At 36.9% G+C, this 20,909-nt stretch overlaps 1 protein-coding gene across 1 annotated transcript in view; it reads right to left on the bottom strand.

The window, feature by feature from the left end:
• LOC107579442 (putative adenosylhomocysteinase 3) overlaps window positions 1-20,909 on the bottom strand; it is a 42,463-nt gene that overhangs the window by 20,498 nt on the left and 1,056 nt on the right. The gene's annotated exons all lie outside the window — the stretch shown is intronic.

Below are 20,909 nucleotides of genomic sequence, written 5' to 3'. Positions count from 1 at the left end.
CATCGTGTAAACAACAAGAAACTATTGTGTACATCATGTGAACAATCTATTTTGAACAAATTGTGCATACTCTGCAGTAGGGATGCACCTAAATGTAACACTGGGCCGAAGGCGGAATACAGAACACGGTTTTTCAAGTTTTTCCCCCATGTATTTTGACCATTTTTTTTCACCATTGCATGAATTAAATAGCCAAAATGTGCTTTTTACGGTTTTGTCTTGTTTTTCAAAGAAAGAATCAATTACAAAACAACAATTTAAAAATATTTAACACTAAACATTTTTAACATTCTAGCAGACATTATACCAACAAAGCACAATTTAACTTAAAATTAATAAGTTACTAAAATAATATTCTTTGGCGAACAGACCACCTTCTTGAATCAAGCATGTATTTTTTATTGTAAAATTAAAAACAGCCTTGCTGAGCAGAAGAGACTTCTTTTAAAACATTAGAAAATATTACAGATCCCAATTTGAGCACTATGTGTATGGTATAATAAATGTATTAATAGAGCTGTTGTAATTATTATCATTATTATTGTCTTACTTTTTATTTTATTTTACATAACAGTAAAATTACAATACTAACATTTATGAATGTTGGGGTTCTTGCTTTTTGTCAACTTTTATTTTGGCGGAAACGTGCAGGAAGACCTCTTTTTCGGGGGGGGGGGGGTGAGACATGGTTTTATTGAACAACACTGTTAAAACACAATGTAATATGCCTACCATAATATGAACATAACCAACTTAAGTACATTATGTATTATAACAAATACCTGCAGAGAGCGCCAACGGCCTGGTGACGTTTCACTTTACACGTGATTTAACTATATTTAAATCCATTCAATTTTAATATTTGGCAACATGCAAACTCAGAAACTTTTATTTTGAAATCGCGATGTACAATAAATGGCAATTTAGAAATATGATGTATTCTCCTGTGTTGGAAAAGGTTTATAAATTATTTACATTACAAATCTAGTGAGAAAATGTAGTTTTTCCAGATGAACTTTAAGCAATTCAAGTTCACAGCATATACAGAGGAAGAGTTTAGCCCCTTTCACACATACAGTCTTTACTGGTAAATTACCATTAAGAGATCATGTGTGAACAGGACCAAAATTCTATGTAAATATGAGCTAGATGGACATCTTTGACCATTGCGCCTCACAACTTTTTGTCGCGCTTCTCCATTCATCAGGGCTGCGACTCTGCAATTGGATACTATTATGCGCGTCATGTGTTTATAAGAGCAAAACATTCTGATTGGCTAGTAATGTTAGTTTGGTTGAGAGTGAAAGCTGTGCCTGTGCTCCTCTCATACCATTGGTAGGCGAACTCATGGACTCGAAAGGGATATCAACAAGGTTTTTTTTTTTTTTTTTCAAATGTAGGATTATTTTTTTTCTGCAGCCAAACGCTGCACACCGGAGATCCGGCACGGTGCCGGAAAACTTTAAGCCCCGAGTACTAAACAGTCTCTCGCTGTCGGTGCTTGTAATGATTTTTGCATCTTTCTCGGACTGTTTTAAATGCTTCCACAGTGCTGACATGTTTGTTGCACAATAAAGAGTGCCCGCCCGCGGGCCACGCGCAGGACTCTGGATGGGCTTGTTCTGCTGAGAACGCATGCTAACAGGAGAGGAGAAGTGGAGAATAACTGTACAAGATCAGAGAAAAACTTTAGAAATATTTCAACATAAAATATCTAACAACAAATGAATTATTATTCATCTTTTGCACAAAAGCAACAAGAACTACTAATATAAACTAAAAATGATTAACAGGCACAAGCATAGGCAGAGTTTCTATTTATAACATGTTTTTGCAGCGTTGAGCAATGTAGCCAATCACAGACATACGTGTTGATTTCTGGAACACAATGGTCAATCAGAGGTGTTTAAGTTAGAATCTACTCACCGCTCAAAACGCTGGAGTTCTTGTGCAACGCTGAAATTTGCGTGCTCACGAATCCTCTTATTATGATACACGAAGTGTAGACATTATGAAAGATTAATTGTGTTATAATTGTGAGATTGCGATGAACTGAGATGTCAGCTTTTTAGTGATTATAAAAGGGAGTGCTCTTTGCTTGCATTCTGCCATGCCAAACTATGCACGCAGCAGCCTATGCTTGCTTTAATAACAAATATTTTATCGGAAGCTTTTATGCTGGGATGTTGTGCGGGACAAGATAACATTTTTCTGTGGGAGCAGGACTGAAAAATCCGTCCCGAGCAAGTCTCTAGCTTGGTGTATCCTGGCCTTAAGAGTCCACCAAATGCATAAATGTAATAATAAAAGAGTGTGTTGCTGAATTTTATATAATCAAAATCATTACAAATTTATGTTAGTGAATTTTAGCAACATTTTATTGTAGCGTATGGATGCTTATTTTCGCCATGGAATAAAAATATAAAAAGGTAAAAAAATAATCTATGGAATAAAAAAATATATAAAAATTAGTTTTTTTCCTCACTCCTTGTGAGTTTATATCCTACAATAATGTCGTCTTCTCTGAATTGTGAACTATGCATCTCGAAATGTAAACTCAGAATTCTGAAAAAAAAGTTTGAAAGTTTGCATCTTGCAATTTTAACTTTTTTCCTTAGAATTTTAGTTCACTGATCGCCAGGGATCAGTAATATATTGATGTACTAAATATTAAAAATAAAAGAGAAGCCTTAGATTCCTTACTTAAAAAGCCTTAATTATCAGTTCATTATCCTGCAAGAAAAAAAAACTTAACTAACTAAACTAATATTTGTTGCTGTCATGCACCACTGCATCATAAAAAAACAAAGATCTTAATAACTTAAGGCAACTGATCTTTTGCATATGCTTCAATTGTTAAGAGTCTAATACTTTTGCTGTGACACACAGATCTGCACCTCTGCTTTCTTACTGTAGGGCAGTTTGCGACTTTATAGACTGTTTTCATCCTGGCATTTTCACAAGCTATAAAGTGACTCCCATAGCAACTACACTTTACAGACAGGGTTTGGGTTATGGCGGGTAGCGTGGGTAATGTGATACAACACGGCAGCCCGCTTTGACTAATGACGGCACCAGAAATGAGAGAGCCTGGTGCAACAGACACAGAGGATCATCTCAGGGCACTTAACTGAAGAAAGAGCTTTTGTGACGCCCATTCACTTGGATACTAAATCAGACAAATCAGCTCCAGTCTAAAGTCAAAGTATGGGTGCTTGGGAATCTTCTTCCATCTAAATGTTTTCATTTAATGCATAGGCTTAACAGAAGGTATACGGAGAATACCCATAATTCAAATGGCTGATCCAACACTAGCAATCGTGTGGCAAAGAACACTGGACAGGTAATTTGCTTCCTGCTCGGATGACAGATCACATTGTGGGACATGTGCGCTCAAGGTGTTCGGCATCCAACACGTAACGTACCTGACAGATTTGATTACCATTTCTTGAAATTCAGCCCTTCCTTTTTTTCTTCGTATCCTTCAGCCACAAAATAATAGGATTGTATTCCTACAAGGCCAATATATCACTGGGCTTGGCAAGGAGTTTGACCTTTCCTACAATGAAGTGTTGAAAAGCACTCAAGCAGAGCAAAGCATCTGAAGTTTGATGTGGATTTTTCCGCTCTGAAGAACAGAGGTTAGCCGTAGTTAAAGGATCTGTTTGGACTTTGCCAGTATTGGTAAAAATAAATCAGTCTAAAAGACTTTAATGGAAATTTACAGAGTAGTAGTCTAATTCAAAGTTTTCTTGCTCTCTGCCTCCTTAAAGTTCATGACTAAGACAAAAGACAAAATATCATATATCAATATTCATAGACAAAACCGCCATGATTTCATCAAAAGCATGAACAAGAGTTTGTTCTGTTTGATAAATGTCTTCATACTCTGCACTTGTTCTGTGAATGTATAAAAGTAATCCACCTACACAGGCGGTCAGGGGGCGGTCAGCTACCCCATGGCCAAATCAGATTCTTTCTGGAGGAGCCATTCGATACCACGTCCCGCTATTAACAAAAGCTTTCTGAGACGAGCGCCTCGGGACGCTTCAGCTGTACTAGAGGAGCAAAAAGAAAAAGAAATGCAGAAATGTCAATATCAGCCTACAAGATGTGTTGTTCTCATGCCCTCTGCTATAGACGAGGTTCTTAGACACACAGTGGAAGTTGTGGTTGTAACTGCAAACCAAAAAAAAAAGCGGCTACAGTGAACACACCCTCACAGACACGCTAGGGTAATAAAAACATGGGGGCCAAAAACAGATTTTTAAAACAGAACAGATTCTCAATTGCTTCAGAATATTTCACTTTTGAAACTGGGAATGCTGTAGGAAGCAGAGATGCATGGATATTAAAATTCGAACGATACTGTTAAGTCGATAATTATTTTCATGTTATGACCAATGTCCAGAACAATTTAACACAATTTTGTCTAAATGCATTAAAAATAAAATTTGTTTTAAAATGCTACAAGTGAATTTAAGCAACACAAATGTATAATGTACAGTATTAAAAACTTATATTAACTTTTGAAGATTACAAGAAGTAATGAAGATGACATTCAACAATATAATTTAACAGTTACCATTTATATAGTGGTAAAGGTAACAACGGAAACTGCGATACAATGTATAATCACCCAAATCAGCATATTAGAATGATTTCTGAAGGATCACGTGACACTGAAAACTGGAGTAATGATGCTGAAAATTCAGCTTTGCATCACAGGAATAAATTACATTTTAAAATATACTAAAATAAATAATTATTTGAAATTCTAATAATATTTCACAATTTTTTTTTTGATCAAATAAATGCAGCCTTGGTGAGTATAACAGACTTATCAAAACATTTAAAATCTTAATTATCCCAAACTTTAGACCTGTAGTAAATTGCAAAGCTATTCTATTGATACGAATTCTAATAACCACTAGGGTACCAACATATCTATATTCTGATGGTTGTTGCAGGGCAATAGTTAACCCTTAAGACCAATCCCTAGCTTTGGTATTACAAACTGATGTGGAAATTAGACTGCATAACTGGAACACCAAGGTAGCACCATCACAAAAGCACAGGCTGGCTACTTGAAGGGCTCGTATTCAGTCCTTTGGATTAGGGTTGTGATGGTGAGGAAATTTTCCCACCGGTTAATCGACGTGTGACAACACCGGCAATACCGGTATCACCGCGGGGGCGGGACATTCCCTCTTTTCCTCGCTTTCCTTCGCTTTTAAATAGCTTGTAAAAGCGGTGTGCCCATTTTACTTTAACTTTCAAATAGCGGCAATTCGGAGTAAAGCAATTGTTCGGTTTTAGTTCGTTTGAATTTTCCATCTTTTCCTCTCTTTTAAATAGCTTAAAAGCGCCGTGCGCATTTTACTTTCACTTTTGAATTAGCGGCAGTTCGGCGTCAATTGCTTGAATGCAACAACAAAACACAACATCAAACTCACTTTAGAGTATATATAAAACATAGAACTTTCATTAACAAAACAAATAAAAATACACCATGCTATAGGGCAAGCTATGCCTAATATAAAATAACAAATAAATTACAAAGTTTAATAGGTATACAAAACTGGAAATGAGTAAACATGTATAATATATAACCAAATAAATAAGAAACGTAGTATGTTTATTAGCAAAACGAATGTCAAATAAAATAAATAAAGTTTAAATAAAGTAAAAATCAGCAAACAATGTGGAACCAATTAAATAAGAAACGAATGTTTAAAATTACCTTAGATAAACGGCAAAAGTCAACAGGCTTTTCAAAATCCAAAATATTGCCAAACAGGCGCTTTTGCATCTAGTTTCGAAACTAAATCATCCGCGATCGTCTTGTCTGTCTCACCTCACCTCACTCTTCTGGTCAGTCAGCTCGACTCACTCTCCTCACTGGATAAATGAAATCTGATCTGTGTGATGCGAATGTCGTTCGGCACGCTACATTGAGCGGCCGCGTTCAGTTTTTAATTGTAGTGTCTGTTCTTTTACTGAACTAAATGATTTTTATTACTATAAAAAATCAAAACGACGGTGGGTGTCGGTGATGCGGTGGGCAAGTGACGTAACCGGTGTTGCGGCTTAACACCGGTATCACCGTCAGCACCGTCTATCGCGGCAAGCCTACTTTGGACTTTAATTGAAGCAGTCGCTCTCTCTGAGTGTTCTTCCACCAGTATGAACCTGTTCCTGCAAACCCACTCTGGAAAGTTCCCTGTTCCACAGGCAGTGACAAGTGGCAATCATTGTCTCGAGGTCCTTGGATAAAAGGCTTCTATTTATGTGCCAGATGGTGCTCTTCTGACTAAGAGTGTGATGTTCTCTCCGTTCTCTTCCTCTTCTTTCACAGTGTGCTTATTCTGAAGAGATGAGGGAAAAGAAGAAATTCAACCCACATAGTATTCTAAAATGAGAAATATTTCACTGCTGTGGGCTCTAGAGGCAAGGAAATGGGTAGAGCAGATCTCAAAGACTAAAAATTTTTATTTAGAAAATAGGTGTTGCATTCAGTTCATTTGCCAGCCTTGAATTCATGTTTTTTTAATTTTTTTTAATTCATCTGTAGCAATCCTAAACAAATCTAATAAAGGTAAGCAGATGTTATTTTACTACATTGAAAATCAGTCTTCAAGGCACTATGACAGTCCTTCAAAACATCTGGAAACTGGATGTCTAAACTCATGCCAAGAGGTCAAGGCCTGGCCAGTAATTCAGCCCCTACTGGTCATTTCTAAACAACACAATCTGGTTAAAACATGTTACTCCAAAGACAGCCGTTCAAAATTAGCATGTATTCTGAGGAAATATTTTTAATCAACTTATTTTGCTATTTTATAGTACAAATGTTCTCTGATGCCAAAAGAAAGAATGGCAGATTTCAAATAAAATATTTCCAGGAGGGCCGGTTGTGCACCAGCCAAGCAACAGCCATTGAAATGAATGGGAATGCTAACTTTCTCCAGTCATTATAGACCTCCTTGCAACAAGCTAACTTGCAATGTATGTTTAGGTTTTCTCAGTGGCACATATTATCTGTTCTCCCTGAATCTGACATTATTGCAGAAGTATAGCCTTGCTGGCCAAACACAGAATCTATAACACGATATTTAACTATACACACACCGTTCTCCTATTGTCATCTGTTATGCACTGATAAAGACCAAGACAAAGAAACAAGCAATTTACTGATGAGATAACATCTGCCTGTCTCCTCTCTTCAACAACAACCATGAATACAATAAATAAAGGTCCTGTAGACTACCATCAGCAAACACCACCCATCTGACTTCACTCTGACCAGTAAAGGGAAACAGTTTGAGTTTGGTGGACACGATACTCCTTGCCACCGATGCACGAATCCACTCTGAGCTTGTTAGGTGTGACGAGAGGGGCGGGGCCGAGAGCCGTGGGAACAGAGCGAGGCCGGTGGAGTAAGTGATAATGAGCGACACCTGCGCCACTCACCGGTCTCGAGTCTCACGGAGGAGCTCCGGAAGGATACAAGGGAGGAGTGACGACAGGGAAAGACGAGAGAGGACCAGGCCTGGAGTTTATTTTGTGTGTTGGTTTCGTTTGTGCGCGGCAGTCGTCCGCGAGGGGCTGTCGCGCTATTTTGTGTTTATTTTATTATTAAAGTTTGTTTAAATGTTCGCCGGTTCCTGCCTCCTTCTTCCCGACTTATGAACTATGTTACATTAGGTATTCCACTTATCCTGTTAAACTTATCCTAAATCGAGTGCATCGTTAACTACAGCAGGTGCAGGAAAAACAATGATCCAAGACTTACTTGCCATGCACAATCTTGCAATATTATAATGAACTGGAATCTATGCTGTCAATATTGTGATATAAGGCATAGCACATGATAATGGAGATAAAAATGTGCAAAAAGGGAACATACAAGGGCTTTTTAAGTCTAAACTTATAATCAGGATACATTTAGGGACCATTTTAAATCACATCCGCTGGTAAATTTATGATGAAACAAGTAATAATTGTAGTTTAACAGTGCCTTATAGCCCATATTAATATCTTCAGCTAAAGCTCAAAGCTCTCAGTGTATCAGGGCCTCCACCTTGCTAATTCTGGTTTGAGAGCAGATGGCTGCAGCCTTTTTAGAATGATCAATGTGTCTGACGCTCAATCATTCCTGTTGCTCCACATAAGGAACAAACAGCGGTTCAGGATTTAGAAATGTGTGAGAGAGAGAGAAGAAAATTAGAAGGATCATATTACTCAAGCCAGTTACTGATTCCTAATTCATAAGAGGCCAGCGAGACCGACTTCAAAGAGAGCAAGACAACCCTAAGAAGGCCTCATCTCCTCGCTCAAGTCAAATATAGCAACATCAAAAATAAAAGCGTTATGAGATGTTCGCAACAGACATGCTTAATAATTTCGTCACTAATGTTTACGCACACATGCATTTCATTCAGATCCATCCGTTGCATTATCTAATCTCGTTCTCTAAGAAGAGGAAGAATGCATCCAATCTTCAGTGAAGCAGAAGAGGAAGAAACCTCATTCAGTTTTATATTGGCCAATAGAGCTACCGGGCACAAGACCCTGAAGCAGAAACACTAGGAAAGCGATGCCCTGCTGCACTGATTTATCGACTCTGGCATATGAGCAGTACATGCAACAATTACGGTCTTCGGCTAACTGGATTCAATGTGCAAAAAACAGGCTTGATGCAATGATTGGCATGAGAAGAACCAAATGTCACGGTTTAACAATAGCAGCATTAAGCTTGTTACCTGTACGCTGCGTCAGAAGGGCAAGAAATCTCATTGCAGTTTTTCCCATGATGCACTACACTGCTGACACATTTCCTGGGAATGGGGAGGAACTAGGATAAAGGATGACATCACGGCCAATGATGTTCATCCTGAACTAATCAATCGACCCACAAATTTAGCTCAGAAGTCATGTTCTGGGTCATCAGCCGATTCAAGTCAATGAAGCCACACACTCTGAAAGCTCAAACGCTTTCAGAGGAGAAGTCACATGAACACTCTGCAATCAGAATGACCGCCCTGTCCTGAGCTGTCCGATCACAGATGTTAGGTACCGAAAGTGTGACCTCCATAAAGAGGAGTAACAAGCCACAGTAACACTGAAGTATTTTCAACCCTGTACCAGATCAGAGGCATCAAATCCAGTAACTGGGCTCCACTTCTCTGATCTGCAGAGGTGGTTGTGGTCCCAAAGAAAAACGATAGACTGCAATTTAGCAATACGTACCCACTACAAAGAAAGTCTAGGGTACGCTGAAATTGAAGGTTTGTGCGGACAGACTGCTGCAAATAGATATTTACTCGACCAAATATGCAATTAAGAACACTACACTTTGCCATAAAGGTCATTTTTAGATTTGCCTCATTTCTGGCTCACTTTTAAATTATTAAGAGACAGAACTGTTTGTCTGTGCTTTTGCACTTCAGATGTCCATTTTCTTCAGTTCAAATGTAGGAGACTGAAAATGCAAGTTGATGCATAAAGAAGTCTTCCAGTGCGTTTCAACGTTCAAGTAAAGCCACAGCGCAGAACATTTGGCTAATAAATTATTATAATTTTTCTGAATTTCAAGAATGCACAAAAATGTAAAAGTTTAGCTGGGTCAGAAGAAATTTTACACGCTCTACACACTTAAAATTAGAGGTTCTTTATAGGCTTCTATGGTTCCATGAAGGGCCTTTAATATCTATGGAACCTTTCCATTCCACAAAGTTCTTTATAGTGAAAAAAGGGTCTTAAGATTTTTAAAACGTAAGATAAAAATGGTTCTTTTAAGAACTGTTCTTTAAAGAAAGCTTCTTTGGGGAACCAAAAAGAGTTCTCCCATGGCATTGCTTTTGGAACATTTATTGGAATCTCAATGTAACTCAATGTAAATTGCTGTCAGAAAAGTGTAGGTCTTCAAGTTATCATCTGGTAAATTCAACACGATGTTGTGACGTTTGAGGTGAGCCAGACCACTAAAATCAAGGTAATGGTCACAATCAAGCCATGCATTTTAGCAGCTGTGGTCTGAGGTTTGTATTTGTTGTTTTTTTTGAGCTGGTAGAAAGGAAAAGAAAGAGAAACGAGGGTGGCTTTTCTTACCCTTTTATGAAAGTCTTTTGTGATGCAGCAGTTTTTTTTAGCACAATGGAGGTTCTTTGTGAGGGGCTGGTGCAGGGGTCTAGGGTGCATTCCGTAGCCGTGGATCCTGCATGTGTGTCCGTTCCACGGTTAACTAATTGAAAAACCTGAGGCCTCAATACAATACAAACGCCATCGGAAATCATCTACTTAATTTCCAACAGCATGAATCAATCGAACCGTCACTTGTGAACAGAAGGTTCATTTGGTCAATGGAAAAGCTTTTGTTTATTCATCCAGTAGCACATTCCTGTCTAACGCCTGACCGGTGGCTTAATCTTTCACATGCACAATTGATGCGAATTCACTCCTTCATTCAACAGTGCCACAAATCCAAATTTACTCAGTGAGCAAATGTATAAACCAATGGGATTAAAATGTTCTGATTGTATATCCCAATCTCTCTAAAGCAAAGCTTAACATATAATATGTTGAGCAAAGAGCTCAATGTTGAGCAAAGAGCGAGAATAAATAACCAACTGCCATATACCCAGCTTGGACCTAGTGTTCCTGTATCCTACGACCAGCCATACAATCCGACAACAGCTGGCAGCCTCCAACAGATTTGCTTTCGTGATGCCTACTTTGACTCTTCTAGCCCTGCTATTATAAAGATCACTTGTGAAAAAGCACGACAAGCAAGTCACAGATTGTAATCCAGCTGCTTATCAAGTCACAATATGGAAACTGCCATCTCTTGCGCAGGTTTGCTGGGAAATGGAAGCAACATATGGCAGCACAGTTCAAAAGCACCATCTGAGAGTAAACCAAAAATGCTTTTAAGCCCAAAAAAAGAACAGGAGAGAGACAGAGAAGGTAAACAGGGCCCTATGAAAAAGTCATACAAATGGAATTCACAGTATAACCTGGAATTTGGCAGATTTGAAACTCAAAAGGTCTTCATGACAAACAGTCAAAATAAATTATCTTGATTTTAAGTTGATTTTAAGAAATTGTGACAAATATATTACTACTACAGTGGAATGTACTTTTCAAAAGAATAATAACAATAATAAATTATTATTAACATTTAAATTTAAGAAAAATCAGTTATAAATTTTTTTTATTATTTTAACGGTAGACCTCTGTTGTGCATCTTTAATTTAATAGCATTAGAGCTGCTCCATTGCAGCGGCTTAGTACTGTAATCACACACTTCGCTGTAATAATGCAGGGAACCACTCGTTATAAATCTCCTAACTGTGATATTTTCAGAAATAGAAGTCGCGTTTTTTTTCATCTGAAACGTGCTGCGATTTATATTCCAAAGCCACTCATATAATGCAGAAACAATCAAGCAAGCAAAACACGTGCAACGTGTGCACGTATTTGTACTGATGCAGAATAGTACAGCCTAGCGCATTTCACACAAGCTGTTAGATTCACTTTTGCCAGAAAGTCGTGTATGCCTAAGGTTAAAAATAAATGACATTTATAGTGAATGCCCCTATAAAATGGTCTTATTTTTACGATTTAGTTTTAATCCAAATGATGCGTGTGCTAAGTGAGTGAACATCAAAGATCACACAACAGAATTGCGCGCGCGCTCTCTCTCTCTCTCTCTCTCTACCGTTAAATAACTTGTGCATTGCTTTACTTCCTTGTTTTTGATGTATCCGACCGAACTACAAACTTTCCAGTGATGTCTAAGAAAGGTATATTCACTCGACAAGCTCGCGCATCTGCGCCGCCACGCGCTCAATCCACTCAGCGCGCTTTGCTTATCAGCTCGCGCACATCAGCTATACAGTCAATACTGAATGTTTAACATTATATTCATTGCATACATATACTTCGTAGACATCCTTAATCTCTAATAAGTCCATTCTGCTGTTGTTGTTCTGTTGTCGGTGTTTCATTGTCTGAATATGGCACTTATCACATGTTGTGTGGTATCGGCGTTTGGTATCGGTGCATTTTAACGAGTACGAGTACAGGAGCTCAGAATCGGGCCCGATACTGCATCCCTACTTTATATAATGTATATTTATATTTAATGAATTAATATAAAACATCAATTTGTAAATGCACCAGTGTGCAGGCATTTTTAGTGTTTTATACATAAGATAAGATACAGTAAGCACATGAACAAAGAAACAAATAAAACAAACTGACAAATACAATAAAACAAATATACAAATGAAATTAAATAAACAGTGATTTCATTTTTCCATTAAGTTCTACTAACATTATTGTTCAGGTAAGTAATAGCCTACAAAATAAATCTAAACGTAATCAAATGTAAATGAACACTGCAAAGTTTTCACTGTATGTATTGATAAAATAATGCTTATTAAAGCTATAACGTTATTCCGATTGAGAGCAGATTTGCATTTTGATGGCCCAAGCGCCAGTCTGTCACTTTAAGACAATATATTGACACACATCGGATTTTCTCCCAACTGTTCTCCTCCACTTAAGACATAAACTGTGTTTAAGTAAATACTCTCCAAGCCGGCCAATTTGACTTATTTTTGTGTCTATTTGATCGTATTTTGAGCTAGTTTTAATAGCTTTACCTCATGTCTTCTTTTGTATAATCCTTAGAAGCCAAAATCGAAATAAAAAAATTTAATTATCTTAATAAAACAGCCACAGGCCTAAAGTGTAAGCAGATGTTTGAATGTTTAGTTCTCTCTTCTATCATAATTAAACAGGGCTTTCATGTTGCGCATGCTAAAGCTCCTCTGTGGGCGCGATCTCGCTTCTGAATTATGAATAGCAAAAATGCATCATAGACAAATGTTTGAAAAACAGCTGGCGACTCTGGTGAGATAGAATTTGCAAGATAATGTATATATAGCAATAATACATGTATGTGTCTTTTATTAATTTCTCCAGTACCGATAGCAGAACTGTTAACGTCAGAGTTTATCGATACTCCGGTCTTTCATAATTTATCCCCAGGACCAATTAAATACTGGGTTTCGGTACCCATCCCTAGTTAGTACGCTATTATTTGTGTTTTGAATTTTGTGAACGGGAGATCCTCTTTTGCTATGTTATAAGCCGGGTTTCGGGTGCTTTCACTTTCGATTTTGCGATCTTGTTGTCACGTTTTACAAGAAAAGATAATTGTCTGTTTTGCTTACATCAACACACCTTTCAATTTTTTAAGACTAAAACAAAAGATGGATTCATTGTTATTCTTAATTAAAAAGCACAACAACAATAAAACAGTAAGATACAATGACAAACTAGCTTACAAAACGTTTATTAACAACAAAAAATAAGATGAGGCATGGCATACACCACATGCTGTATTATATACCGACTAAATTACAGAACGTTTAGCAAACACTGAGGAATCAAATAAAAAATAAAACGTGAGGTAAATGGCAAAGATAAGCTTTTCAAAATGAAAACAAAAAGAAAAGTAAAACTAAACTTGCTGTTGGTGACAGTGCTTGCATGCTTTTTCCCCACAAGAATACCAACATGTTCACCTTCTCTGGTTTAAGAAGCGGTCTTTTACTTTAAAACATCCATCGTTTCATCAATATTCGCAACATTTTTGCTTCGAGCTTGTGCTGACGCGCCGAGTATAAACCAGGACCAGGATCTACTCTCGAAGCGCTGTGCAGTTCAAATGAGTAGCGCGGTTTCGTTATGCTTTCAGTTTTGTTTGCCATTTGATATTTCTCATATGCAACAGAAATGGCAGCGCTTAGGAGTTGAACAACGTGATGGTCGCGCCAGTGCGACCGCACACAAAACTTAGCCTATAGTCGCACAGGCAGAAAACACGGTCGCAGTCTGGAGCCCTGTATACCTAGAAAAGTAAAAACAGACAACAGTAGGCTTTTTGACTACTGAAATCTAAACGGAATCCAGAAAAATTTAAATGGAATTCATGAAAAAAAATAAAACAGATTTTATAGGGTTCTAGGTAAGAGAGTGTGAGAGAGAAGTCTGTCACACATGCACTCAGAAGCAGCATTGAGCTGGCACATTTGTTTGTTTGGCTGGCTCGCTCTCACTGTTGCCTCCGCAGTACACAGAGTCATTAAGGCACTCGAGAAGACTCTGGGTGATTTAAGGTGATCGAGTCCTGCTGCGGTGTGGTTACGGCTGCCTGAGGGAGAGAGAAATCTCAGCTGTGCCCTTCAAAGTGTTGAAATGCACCATTAAGGTTGCTGCCAAGGACAGAGTCATAGATGAGTGTTTGAGAGCAAGAGAAGATGATTCGGTGAGTGCACTGTTATCAGTAAACTGCTTCAGTACAAAACATGCAGTTAAAGTTCAATGCATCACTCCCTCAAAGCTTCAGTCTCCATGACCACCACTTACCTGAGAGAGCACATCTAGTTCTGTTTAATTGCACATGTGTGGTCCTTTTTCTTAAGCTCGTAAGACAATAAATGGCATGAATAGAAAAAGGCCTTCCTGGAGGTATGCTATCATTCACACATGAACCCTCTACAGATAAACACAGGCAGGTTCAATGTATAGGTCAGTCTCTCTGGTTCCATTCCACCATTAATCAAAGTCTCCAAACTTCGCACCATGGTGAGAAATATTTTCCTGTCAACTGCTCGTTGAAATCTCATCACACGTCATATGAGCAACGAGGAACTTGGTACGGAGCAAATTAGAACTAGACTAGGGGTGGGCGATATGAGCTAAAATTCATATGATATTTTACACTGTCCAGGCGATATCGATATTATATTGCGATATGAGAAAAAAAATTACAGGCAAAATATTTTAACCTTATATAACTAGAAAAAGTGAGGGATTGGAGTCGGACAGACCAGAAAAGTCTTTTTTTTTAATTTTTTTATTGTGCCATTGTTTTTCTCAAAAAGTGCAAATGTGAAATATGAGGTAGGCTTGTATGAATTAAATTAAATTAAATATTGTGTGTTTGAGTAGGCCAGTGGTTCCCAAACTCTTTCTGCCGGGCCCCCCTTTCGTAAAGAAAAATATTTTCAAGGCGCCTCTACTGCCCAACCCCTCTATTTTTTTTTTTTGGAAAGTCTCTTATGCTCACCAAGGCTATATTTATCTATTAAAAATACAGTAAACACTGACTGTAATATTGTAAAATATTGTCAATTTAAATTATCTATTTGAAAGTGTTTTTTTTTTACATATAGGCTACTGTATACCTGTGATCAAAGCTGAATTTTCAGCATCATTACTTCAGTCTTTAGTGTCACATGATCCTTCAGAAATCATTCTAATATGCTGATTTGCTGCTCAGTAACCATTTCTGATTATTATCAATGTTGTAAACATTTGTGCTGCGTAATATTTTTGAGGAATCTATTTTTTTTATATTTAAAATTGTTCTTTGTGTCAGAACGCTGGAGTTCGTCAAAAATAGAACACGGCATCAGTTTACGGTCATGGATTTGTCGTGTCGCGTCGCATCCACAGCAGAGAACATCACTGGGTTCTATTTGCTTTTGTCACATCACACCGCTCGCGTCTGGTGTAGACACGTTGTTTTGGTATTTGTGAATCTTAAGTATATTCATAATCTGCTTTACGTTTACCTGGCACTGGAAGTCTTTTCACAAACTTGCAACTTTTGTGCTTAGAGCAGAACCACATCGTTCATTTATGGTGCTTTTCCACTGCGTGGTACGGCTCAGTATGGCACGGCACGGCTCGACTCGCATTTCCACTGCAGTTTAGTACCGCTTTAGAGTGGGCGGGATTATTCACGTCGTTATAGTTGCGCTGCCTCTACTGCCGCGACTCCTGCAAAACGTTTTCATTCCGCATCGCCCCATCAAGCTCTCGCTGGAAACCGGTCCTCTGCTATCAAAGAGAGGAACGTCTGTACTTCCTCAACAGACAACGAAACAGTTGCGTTCGATCCTTCGCTGGCTGTGCTGATTTAAATCTAGCGGTTCTGTTGTGTCTCTGTGTCGCAAGTTCAGTGAAGCAGTAGTGATGATTCTCTCCGGCCAATCAGTGATCAGTAGAGTTTACACGTCACGTTTTGGTAACGGTACAGTTCACTTGGAACCTCAACCGAGGTGGTACTGAAAAAAAGTACCAGGTACCAAGTACTGTACCCAGTGGAAAACCCCCCAAAAGTGAACCGTACCGAACCGTACCGTGCCGTACCATGCAGTGGAAAAGCGCAGTTAAGAGGTGGCCACATGATAAGCGGGAAAATTACACAGTATTTATCACCCTGCAGAGGTTTCTTTTGAAAAATAATCCGCTGACTGTACACTATCCCTCAGTTTGGGAACCACTGGAGTAGACGATTTGTGCTCTATTAATTTGGTCTGTTACGATGCTCTATGTGTTTGATTACTAATGCCTGTGTAGTACGTGTTGCACACAGAGGACAAAAACGTTCAGCCTCATTTGCAAAGCATACCAAATTGAACAAAACAATATAAATGCAAAATTTGAATTCATGAATATATAACGGTATCCACGGTATAGCAAAATCCATATCATGGAACAACATAATACCGGTAGTCACTTTTATACCGGTATAGCGCCCACCCCTAACGGAGACACAAATCAAATCACAGTACCGAAGGTCTTCTTGACCCTAATTTCAAAGCAACAATTTCTAAACACTCCCAAAAGAGAAATGGAGCTGTACACATGATTATAGGTAAAAAAAAAAAAAGTTAAGAGTCCAAACAAGTTTGTTTGAATGGTGGTTGTCGATCTGATGTTCATCTGTTGATTTACACATGTAGATGTTGAATGAAGCCGAGCTACGTCACATTTAGGTTAGTTAGACAACTTCAACTTACAAATGACTAAAGTGTTTAATGACATTTTAAAAGATTAATTTTTACTCCAACTGAAATCAAACTTTCCAAAACCCAGTATACGAGACAATTAGTACCAGCATTATTTTAATCTTTATAAACATAGATTTAAATAAGTTTTTATTTTAAGAATATTGTGCACTTTTGTTGTTTTTATTGGTTCTTCCTATTTAGCTTTAATTATTATTTTTTATTTCAGTTTAGTTTTAGTAAGTTTTGTAGTGCAACCTATACTTTTTATTTTAGTCAGTTGCCAAGGCCAACACTCTAAAAAAAAATCCTGGGTTATTTTTTTAACCCAAATGCTGGGTTGGGCCTTTTGGGTAATTTTTTCAGTGTTTGAGTAGTTTTAGTGTCACTCAGATCCTGGGTCAGACATACCCCAGTGATACCCCAGTTATTTATTGCGGGGATTTTGCGTCCTCTTCAGGAGAGAGCAGTTCAAAGTGCCATCAAATCGATGCATTTCTTTGGTAAAATACAGGTGTGTGTACATTTTGTGTTATCTATAAAATCGTTACTGTGCTGTATATCGTAAAATTGTATGCAAAGCATCATACAGGCGCGCGGTGTGAAGTTAGCAGTTCCCTGCCGAACATGATTCCATCTCGGGCACGAGAACCAGCGCCGTTACGGGGGAAACAGAATAACAGAGACTGGTCGATTGCACGTGAATTACATCTGTTTAATATTGAATTTTTACTTCTAATGTTTGTTAAACAAGTTCAAATATAGGCAATAGCCTAAATATTAAATTATATAAACAATGCTGTAAATGATATAAATAAAGGAAAACAAGGGAAGTTACCATGCAAACCAGTGGTTGTGTGGAGTATTTTACACAAGTTTAGAGGATTTAAGTTCAACATGATTTCATATATGAAGTAAAAAATAAGCTAGTAGTAAAAACGAATCAACCCATTATGCTGGGTTAAATAAACAACCCAATTTGCTGGGTAAAATTAACCCAACATGTGTTCTGTCCTATATTTATCCAGCCCAACCCCAATTAGGGTTGTTTTTAACCCAGTGTTTTTTTTGTGTAATTTTCATTTAACTTTTAAAGTGCATGCAAACGATTCACTAGCTCTCCACAACTGACTGCCATTGTTGTTTTATGATTATTTATATATTATTATAATATTTAAATTTAATATTTTTTCTATTTAACTTTAATTTACTTTTTTATTTTAGTTTTACTAAGTTTCAGATTAAACTTTACAGTTTAAACTTTCAAAGTGAATGTAAACAACTCACAATCTCTTCACAACTTACCAGTGTAATTATTTATACTATTATAATATTAATGTATATTTTCAGTTATTATTTTAATTTGAATAATTTTGTGATGTGCTTTTTCTATTTTTATAAATTTCCATTTTTATATTTAGTTTGAATTTATTTTTATTTCAGTTTTAGTAAATGTAGTACTTCAACTTCTTATTTTAGTTCTTAATTTCTAATTTCCATTTAACTTTAATTGTAGGTTTTTCATCGTAAATGTATATTTTATTTTAGCTTTATTTAATTTTTAGCTTTAAAACATTTTTTATATTTTTAGTTAACAATAACAACACTGCTTACAGCTGTTACTGTTACATTTCTATTGCTCTAAAAACAACTTATCCTTATCTTATTCTGAATTTTATCACCAACCTCTAACACTTATTTAGGCTGAATCATTACATAGTTCACATTATTAACATTTACTATAAATAAACCAGCTTATATATAACCCGCACTGAACCATATGCAATAGTCATGTACAGGGCTTCCCCCTATTATCTGCATCACGTGATTCACGTCATAAGCCTGTTAGGTCTAAGAATCCTGGGAACAAAAGCTTTACTGACATAATGCCACAACAGTGCAAGGTATGCACAAAGCTCATGCCTGAATCTGATGCCAAACAGCAGCGTGAACACGTCTATCAGCACCCTGGTTCCCCTCTACACCCTCAAATCCAGTGGTGCGAATGTTCACTGAGGTCTCAACCATCCTTAGTCAAACTACCCACGTTTGAACCTACATGACGCGATGACATGGACAGGCCTGCATTAGAGATCCCGCTGCGGGACATGTCACTGCCCTCCCCTCCTCTCAGCTACTTTACAGAAGCAACAGTAGCGTGATGTAACAGTTTTACAGATGAACAGCAAGCCAGCTTTATGGGTGGCTAAAGAGTTTTTTTTTTCTTAGAAACAAGGCAGATAAAGTAACAATGCACTGAAAGCATCACACCAGCACCTTCAGGATAGACGAGTGGCATAAAAGAGTTTTTCTGGGATGTGACCAACCCCACTAGAGATCATCTAAACCCACTATGGTTCATCACCTGTCAAACGTCCAGAGTTACACTGCTAAGAACGGAGCCTGTTGATATTCACCAGACACCGTCCACACTTAGAAACAAGGTTATTATAGTTAACTTAAAATAAGTTACATTTTTGTCACTTGAAAAAAAAATTACTTAAAATAATGTATATATAAACACTTATTTAATTTCAGCTAGTCACCAAAGAAACACTGATTTTGACTTTGTTTATCTCGATGTACTAAAATAACAAACTGAAATTAAAATGAATAGGCATATTTAAAACAAAAACTAATAAAAAATTACAAGAGACAACAAAACTACTGAATTACTAAAATTAAAATGAAAAAAATATATAAAAATAAAAACTAACTCAACATAGGAATAAAAACTATATTAGTATCACAATAGCACTAAAATTAATAACCCTGCTTCCTTTTTCTTTACAATACAAGTGAAAGCTATGCACTTAGCCTTAAAAAAGAAACAACTATGAATCAAAATAATATATGCGTGCAGATTTAATTTTTTTTTAAATAATCATAAAAAAAAAATAAAAAAAAAGTGAATGGAAATTAGAAATGTTGCCTTGGCAACTAACTGAAATAAGTTTAAGTTGAAATATTAAATGCTCTAGCACTAAAACATTAATAAATTAAAGCTAAATATAAAAAATAAAAATGACAAAAGCACATAACAAAATTACTAAAATTAAAATGAAAACAGAAAATATAAAAAATAAAAACCATGCGCTTGGCCTTAAAATGAAATAATCAATCAAAAACTAAAATAAAATAAAAATACATATACATATCTATATATATATATTTATTTATGTGGATTAAAAAAAATCAAATAATAATAATAATAAATTTGTATACAATACAATTCAATGCACTAGTGCTTGAAAAAAATAATTTTGTCAAAGAATAAATATATAAGGACATCCAAATGTCATGTTATGGCTCGTTCTGCATTAAATCCTTGGCAAATGATAACAGTAATAATAAAAGTAAATCTCTGTATCAAAATCTTTTATCCTTGAACTGTATGCCATCTTCATTTTGTCAGCCAAGATAAGATAAAGAAGATATTCATTTATTGATAAGAGATTCGTCGAGAACACAGTCTCTGTTAAGTCCTTCCAAGGAACGGTCAAGCCAGATAAGAGTCAAAGAGACGCTCCATGGAGTGAACCGGCAAATTCCCACAATTACCTAATCTAGCTCTGGCCACACAAAGCTCATGATAGAGAGACCGACACATAATAGAAGAGTGACAGTTCTCAAGTTATATCAAGCCATACAAAGTCTGTTTCCTCACATCAAATCTGACATTGCTTGTGAATAGGGAAATGAAATGACATTTCAAATGACCACATCGTCAATCAGGACACACGGACAAAGCAACCTAATCATAACAGAGAACTGGAAAAATACTCAAGCAATCAGCCACAACCATTTCACCGGCCTTGCTCCAATACTGCTAACTTCAAATGCCACAAAACTGACCTGCACACACTCAAACAACACCTTTCTCCGCTTTGAAAGTTAAAAGCAAAACTAGATATTTCTATTTACATGCAGAGGAAGTGCTGACTTGTATGCTAATAATGCTATACAAGAAAAACTGCAACTGAAACGAATATAAACAATCTTAACCAACACTGCAGTATCAATTCATAGCTGATC

Source organism: Sinocyclocheilus grahami, unplaced genomic scaffold, assembly GCF_001515645.1.
Source record: "Sinocyclocheilus grahami isolate Dianchi unplaced genomic scaffold, SAMN03320097.WGS_v1.1 scaffold33.1, whole genome shotgun sequence".
NCBI classification, from domain to species: domain Eukaryota; kingdom Metazoa; phylum Chordata; class Actinopteri; order Cypriniformes; family Cyprinidae; genus Sinocyclocheilus; species Sinocyclocheilus grahami.
This window is presented reverse-complemented; position numbering and strand designations above follow the sequence as displayed.